Genomic DNA, 6,041 nt, shown 5'->3' on the forward strand with positions numbered 1-6,041 from the left:
TGCTGCTCCCCCATTCCTTAGAACTGAAGTGCCCAGAGCCCCAAGTGCAGAGAGGTCTGCAGGGAATCAGTGCCAAGAGCTGCCCGTGCCTGCCTGTGTTCCTGCAGTTCTCCTTCCTGCTCTCCCTGGGCTGGAGAGACCTGCCTGCCCTGGGTTTATTGGAGCAGAGGGGTGGGATTCCATTGGTGCAGAAGGGATGTTCACAGACACTCCTTTTCTGACAGGCAGTGCCATTTCCCTTCTGCCTTTCCCAAGTTTTCCCAAGTGCTGCCCAGCCCGGGGATCCGTGTGCTGGGACAGTGATTGGCAGGAGGAAGGGGAGCCTTGGCCTCACCTGCCCAGCTCAGGTGGGTGGCACAGAATGGGGGTGGGCTGGCAAGGCATGAACACATTTCTGAGTTCTGGAGTGCCTTGAATCCTTTCCCTGCCAGGTTTCTCTCCCTCCTTTCCTGGGCTCCAGCATCCCAGGTGTCTCTTCCCTTGTCCAAAGTCCAGTGGCAGAGGATGGACTGACTCACAAGGGGGGTTTGGAATGAAAAGGGTTCTGTTCTAATGGGGTAAGGAATGCAGTAAGAAAGGTGAGCCTCCTTTTAGTGCCTGAAAGAGATAGGAATGGAAATGCTGGAAAAGGCCACATTTTATTTTTTGTCCCCCCTGGATTTTTCATGGCTGAAACTCTCTAGTGAGCAACTGAACAGAAGGGTGAAGGGCAGGAGCCTTTGACTTGCCCAGTGCCCTTAATTGCCTTGTTCTCCTCTCTTCCAGGCCAGGCCAAAGCCCTGATCCAGCCCAGCTCTGCCAAGTGCCCTGGGCTGGGAGCAGCCAAAGGCAAGAGGCTGCAGCCCCGCCGGCCGGGCTGGGGGCTCCTGGTGCTGCCCGTGGGGGGGGGTAAGTCAGAGGGACACCTTTCTCTCCTCCTGCTGTTGGCATTTGCTCCCTGGGCACTGGATGTGTAAGGGAGGACGGAGTAGCAGGGAAGGGCAGTGTTTCCAAACTGTCTGAATGTTGCCCCAGGTCTGGGATGGAGCAGCCATGGGGGTGGTTGGGTTTGGCCTGGGCCGGTCAGGATCAGCCATAAAGGACCCACCAGACCCTGAACCCTCACTGGACATGTCCAGCCCCTCAAGTTGTTAATTTTCCACAGAGGACAAGTAATTGGTAATTGCTTCTGATCTGTGGAGAATCTCCTTTGGGATGATCAACCAGAGAGTGTATCAGTGCAAAGCATCCTTTTGGGTCTTTTATTTGTTTGTGATTTCCTCTCTGGCTTCAATGAGTTTGGTGTGCTCCTGTTAAGGAAGCAGCGTGTTTTTATCTGGAAATTTGGGGTGGTTTGCTTTGTTTAGGGTGCTTTTTCCCCCACTGACTCGGGCCTTCCGTGCATAGTCCGTGTTGTCCTACAGGACTGTTCTGGTTCTGGGTCAGAGAGAGAGAAGGGAAGTGGCTTTTCCTCATCTGGAATGTTTCCAAGCAGAAGTGGGACATTGTCCTGCCCCTCCCCAAAGCACTGCAGGCACCTGGGAGTAGCTCAGGGCTGGCCCAGTTCTCTGAGACAGAACCAGGGGGGAGAGGTTTAAGTATTAATCACATCTCTGGTGTCCCTTGGTTGCAAAGATTGGGTCCTCCAGTCCCAGGGTGTTAAGGAAAACAAGGAACTCCTGTTCTTCCTGGCAAACCTTCTGTTATTGCTTGGCAGTGTTTGGGTTCTGTTGTCTGAGTTCCTGTCCAGGATCTTTCTAAGAGAACCTGTTAGAAAAGTAGAGGTGGGGTTAGAATGTGGGTGTGTTCCCTACCCAACTGCCTCCAAGTCCTGATGGACTGGAGTGATGAGTGCTCTCAGCCCAGGGTATTTCTTACTGTTGTGTGGCTTTCCCTCAGCTGTGGGTGAGGAATTGTGCCAGCAAGGCCTGTGTGCCCGTGGGTGTCTCCCGTGTGTGTCCGTGGGGCAGGGCTGGGACAAGGACTCGTGCAGGGACCCAGCTGGCACTGGAGCTGCTGCCATTCTGAGCCACTGCCAAGGGCTGGGGAGAGACCCTCTGGGAGGCTGTTGCCAGGGTTCCATTGGGAGCTGGATCTCCCTCCAGCTGCAGCAGCCAGGGGAGGGTTCTTCCTTGTGCAGCCCAGTGGCTTCTGCTCAGGCTGGCCCAGAGTGGGGCTGGGGCAGGTTCTCCAGGGAACTGGAGCCAGCCCTGAACGGGGCTCTGGAGAGCAGGAGCTGCAGGGACTGAGGTTTGCAAAGCTGGGCTGAAGTTTGTCAAAGCAGCAGAACATTCTCATTCCTGTGGGTCTGTGGAGTCCGTGTTGGTGCCCAGGAGAACTGGGTCAGACTGGGCTTTGTGCTCCGAGAGCTGCCCCCCTAAATGTGGCAGGCTGTGTGTGCTGGCAATGAAGTGCTGTCCCAGAGGCTGATGGTTTCTGTCTCCAGGTGTGCCCAGGACGCTGCCAATGCCCAGGGATCTGCTCTGGGTCCAGGCTGTCCGTGCTGGAGGGCCCTGGTGGCTGCAGTCCCTGAGCCCACAGAGACAGAGAGAGCCCCGGCCCGAGTGGCCTTTGGCCCCTTGTCCTGAATTTGGGGTGAGCCTGGGAGCGTGTGGAGGGTGAGAATGAGGGCTGTGCTTCCAGTGCATCATCCCTGGGAAGATCCTGTTGTTCCAGAGCGCTGGGGACAGTTTGGGCTTGGCAGCTTCAGAGCTGGGTCGGAGCAGCCCCTGGAAAGAATCAGGAGAGTGGAGGTTTGTCCCAGTGGTGCTTTCACACCCCACTGGACAGGCTGGGCTTTGTGTTTGAGGCTGTCCTGTATTTGCTCTGCAGATAAGGGGCCCTTCCCAATTCAGCCCAGCAGATCCCAAGGGCTCTGACAGGAATATTTGTTCTTTCCTTCCCTTTGGGATAACTTCATCTCCAAACTGCCATGAGCAATTCCTTAATTTCTGCTGGAGAAAACCAAGTGTCAGAGGCAGTTTGCCAAGGAGCCCAGAAGTGTCTTTGGAGCAGAGAGTGCTGCCAGCTGCGTGTGCCTGTCCCCAGCCTGGCACTGCCCACAGGGACACACTGGGCACTGACCATGAGAGGGAACAAACCCACTGCCTGCCAGAGGGTTTGTCCTGGGCCATCAGGCCTTGGGCAGGAATTGGACTGGGCAACTCCATCAGCTGCTCTTCCCTCCCCCACCAAGCCCCATCCCCTGGGCATTAATGACGTGCCCTGTGCCCAGCGCTCCCTGTTCACCCAACTGAAACCAGAGCAAGGCTTGCTTTGCTTGGAACAACTTAAAGTAACTTTAAAACAAAATAAATCACTTTTTTTGTTCTTTTTTTTCCTTTTAGATGCTGGAATTGCCTCTCTGGCTGTGTGCTGAGCTCTGGCTGCAGGGGACTGTCAGGCCTTGGTGGCTGTGAGTTCCTGTTCTTCTCCCTGGGAAACTGGAAAGAGTTCTTCATTAGATTGCAGAAATGTTTTCTGAAGCCTGTCCCCTTCTTTGTGCCTTTTGCTGACAGACCTTCTCTTTCTGCCTTTGCATGTACAGCTGTTCCCTGCTGTCCATTCCCTGGCCTGAATTCCTTGCAGCTCCCAGCTGGGGAAACCTGGGAGAACATGGCAGGGACAGAGGTGACATTTGTAGCTGCCAACTTGGGGTAATTTCGAGCGGCCCCAGCAACTGTTTGTGTAGGAAAAGGTGAGGTGCTGCAGAGGGGAGGGAGGTGGCATTTTGGAGGGGTCCCACTGAGGGGGAGTGGAGAGCCTGGGGCTGGAGTGTGAGTTCTTAAACAGGGAAGAAGGGAAGGATGCTTGGGAGGGAAACACTCAGGGAATGTGTAGGGATGGAATGGAAATTTGGGGTGTCAGGAAGAGAAAATGGGTGATGTAGAGGAAGGGAAATGTTGGAGGTAAGAGTTGATGTCATCTGTAGAGGACAGAATGACCATTTAGAGATAAAGTGAGGCAGTCAGTGGTGGGCAGGTAGGGAAAATTTGTGTGTGTAAAATTTCAGGTCACCTGTAGCAGAGAGGATGTACCTCCTGCTGGACACTGAGGCAGTCAGGGGTGGGCAGGAGGGGAAACCTTTGGGGGTAAAACTTGAGGGAACGTGCAGGGCAGAGAGTGAATATTTTGAAGGATAAATGAGGTGCTCAGTGGTGGACAGCTGGGGAGTGTTTTAGGGTAAACTTGGGGTAGCCCACAGGGTAGAGAGTGAACATGTATTTGTAGAGAGGAGCTGATTACATGTGGGTAGGTAAGGAGAATTTTGGGAGTAGAATCTGTAGCAGAGAGAAGGAATACCTTGGGGTAAAGTGAGGCAGTCAGTGTTGGGCAGGGAGGGAAAATTTCTGTTTGTAAACTTTGAGGTCACGAGGAACAGAGAGAATGTACACCATGAGGTAAACTGGGGTAATCAGTTGTGGACGTATGGGGAAAATTACAGGGGTAAGCCTTGAGGAAACGTCCAGGGCAGAGAATGAATATTTTGAGTTAAAACTTTGGGGGTTTTGAACGAGGTTATCTCCAGGGGTGAGAAAGGACATCAGGTCAACTGAGGTAATCAGTGGTGGCCAGGTGGGGACATATAGGGCAGAAATCTTCGAGGTAATCTCCAGGGTCCAGAATGAATCCTGAGAGGTGCAGAGGAGGCAATCAGGAGTGGACACCACAGCAGGCCAGGGAAGGTTCTGGGGGTAAAATGTGTGACAGTGTCTGGCAGAGAGAATGAACATTTTGGGATAAACTAAGGCAGTCATCAGTGGACAGGGAAAACTTGAGAAACCCTCCAGGGTGGAGAATGAATATTTGGAGGTCAAAAGGACGTAGTCAGTGGTGAGCAGGTAGGGAAAGTTTGGAGAGTAAATTTGAGGTGGTCTGTAGGGTAGAGCAGGAACATATTTAGGTATACATGAGGGGATCAGCTGTGGAGAGGTAGGGAAAATTTCGGGTGTCAAACTTAAGCAAATATGCAGGGCAGAGAATGAATATTTGGAAGTCCAAAAGAGATAATCAGGAGTGTGCAGGTAAGGAAGACTTAGGGGGTTAAAAAGGAGATGATCTCTAGGGGAGAGAATGACTCTTTTGTGTTCAAGAAAAGGTAATCAGGAGTGGGCTGGAAGGGGAAATTTTGGGGGTTAAAAAGGAGGTTCATTCTCTGCAGGGCAGGGAATGAACACATTGAGGTAAGCTGAGGTGATGAGTGGTGAGAGACACAGACAGTTGTGGGTGTTAAAGTTCAGGTAACCTGCTGGGAAGAGAAGGAATGTGTTGAGGTGAACTGAGGGTCTCTGCAGTGGCCAAGCAGGGAAATGTTGGTCTGAGCCCTGAGTTGCTCCCGTGTGGGGCGGCTGCAGCGAGGCCGAGCCCTGGCCCTGATTTGCCAGCCATGGGCAGGGGGCTCTGTGCCAGCCGGGGGAGCAGCGGGGCCCCCGTGGCAGAGAGGGCAGGGGGGCTGTGGAGCTGCCCCGGGGGGAGGGGGGGCCTTTCCTGGGCCGCCGCCTCCAGCCCCCCTCGATCCCCCCCCTTGGGGGGGCTGCGCTGCCCCCCAAGGCTGTTTGGGGCAGAGAGTGCTGCCAGCTGCGTGTGCCTGTCCCCAGCCTGGCACTGCCCACAGGGACACACTGGGCACAGACCATTGGCCCAAGTTGTGTTTGCACCAGCTGGGGCCAGAGGTGCCAGGCAATCCAAAGCAAACCCTGCTCAGCCTCCAAATCCCAGGGGAAGTTCTCCAAGCTGCTCATTGAGGGACTAAAGATACATTGAAATGGAACCGAGACACTACTAAGTTTCCTGGGAATCCCAGTATTGCTGTCCTAGAACTTTTAACAGCTTTTTAAGCTTTTTATGACAAGAATGGCTTTCTTCCTTTGGATGAGTCCCTCGGTAGGATTTGGGGTTTCTTTGGATTCTGAATGCCTCCCAGGGGCCCTGACACTGGTCAGGAGCTGGCAGGACAAACAGAGTCAGAGCTCCTGGCAGGCACAGGGGCTTTCCCCCAGAGTGGATCCAACTGCTGCCCCCCAGCCTGGCCAGGCGGGATCTGCTTTGGCTCCCGGCTTCTG

General features: G+C 54.0%; 2 long non-coding RNA genes across 3 annotated transcripts; one reads left to right on the forward strand and one right to left on the reverse strand.

The window, feature by feature from the left end:
• The first annotated feature begins 850 nt into the window (after positions 1–850).
• Positions 851–4,315, forward strand: LOC120324180. Of its 2 annotated transcripts, XR_005565247.1 has the most exons (4): positions 852–888; positions 2,426–2,732; positions 3,327–3,394; positions 3,527–4,315. It is a non-coding gene; the product is annotated as an uncharacterized LOC120324180 (long non-coding RNA). The 2 variants fall into 2 exon arrangements; XR_005565248.1 differs by lacking the exon at positions 2,426–2,732 and having other exon boundaries at positions 851–888.
• LOC120324179 lies at positions 916–3,638 on the reverse strand. The gene is made up of 3 exons (XR_005565246.1): positions 3,500–3,638; positions 1,858–3,422; positions 916–1,746 (listed from the first exon to the last, which is right to left on the reverse strand). It is a non-coding gene; the product is annotated as an uncharacterized LOC120324179 (long non-coding RNA).
• Positions 4,316–6,041: the final 1,726 nt, after the last annotated feature.

The sequence above is a fragment of the Pipra filicauda genome, unplaced genomic scaffold, assembly GCF_003945595.2.
Source record: "Pipra filicauda isolate LSUMZ 115617 unplaced genomic scaffold, ASM394559v2 scaffold449_size645428_pilon, whole genome shotgun sequence".
Taxonomy (NCBI): Eukaryota; Metazoa; Chordata; class Aves; order Passeriformes; family Pipridae; genus Pipra; species Pipra filicauda.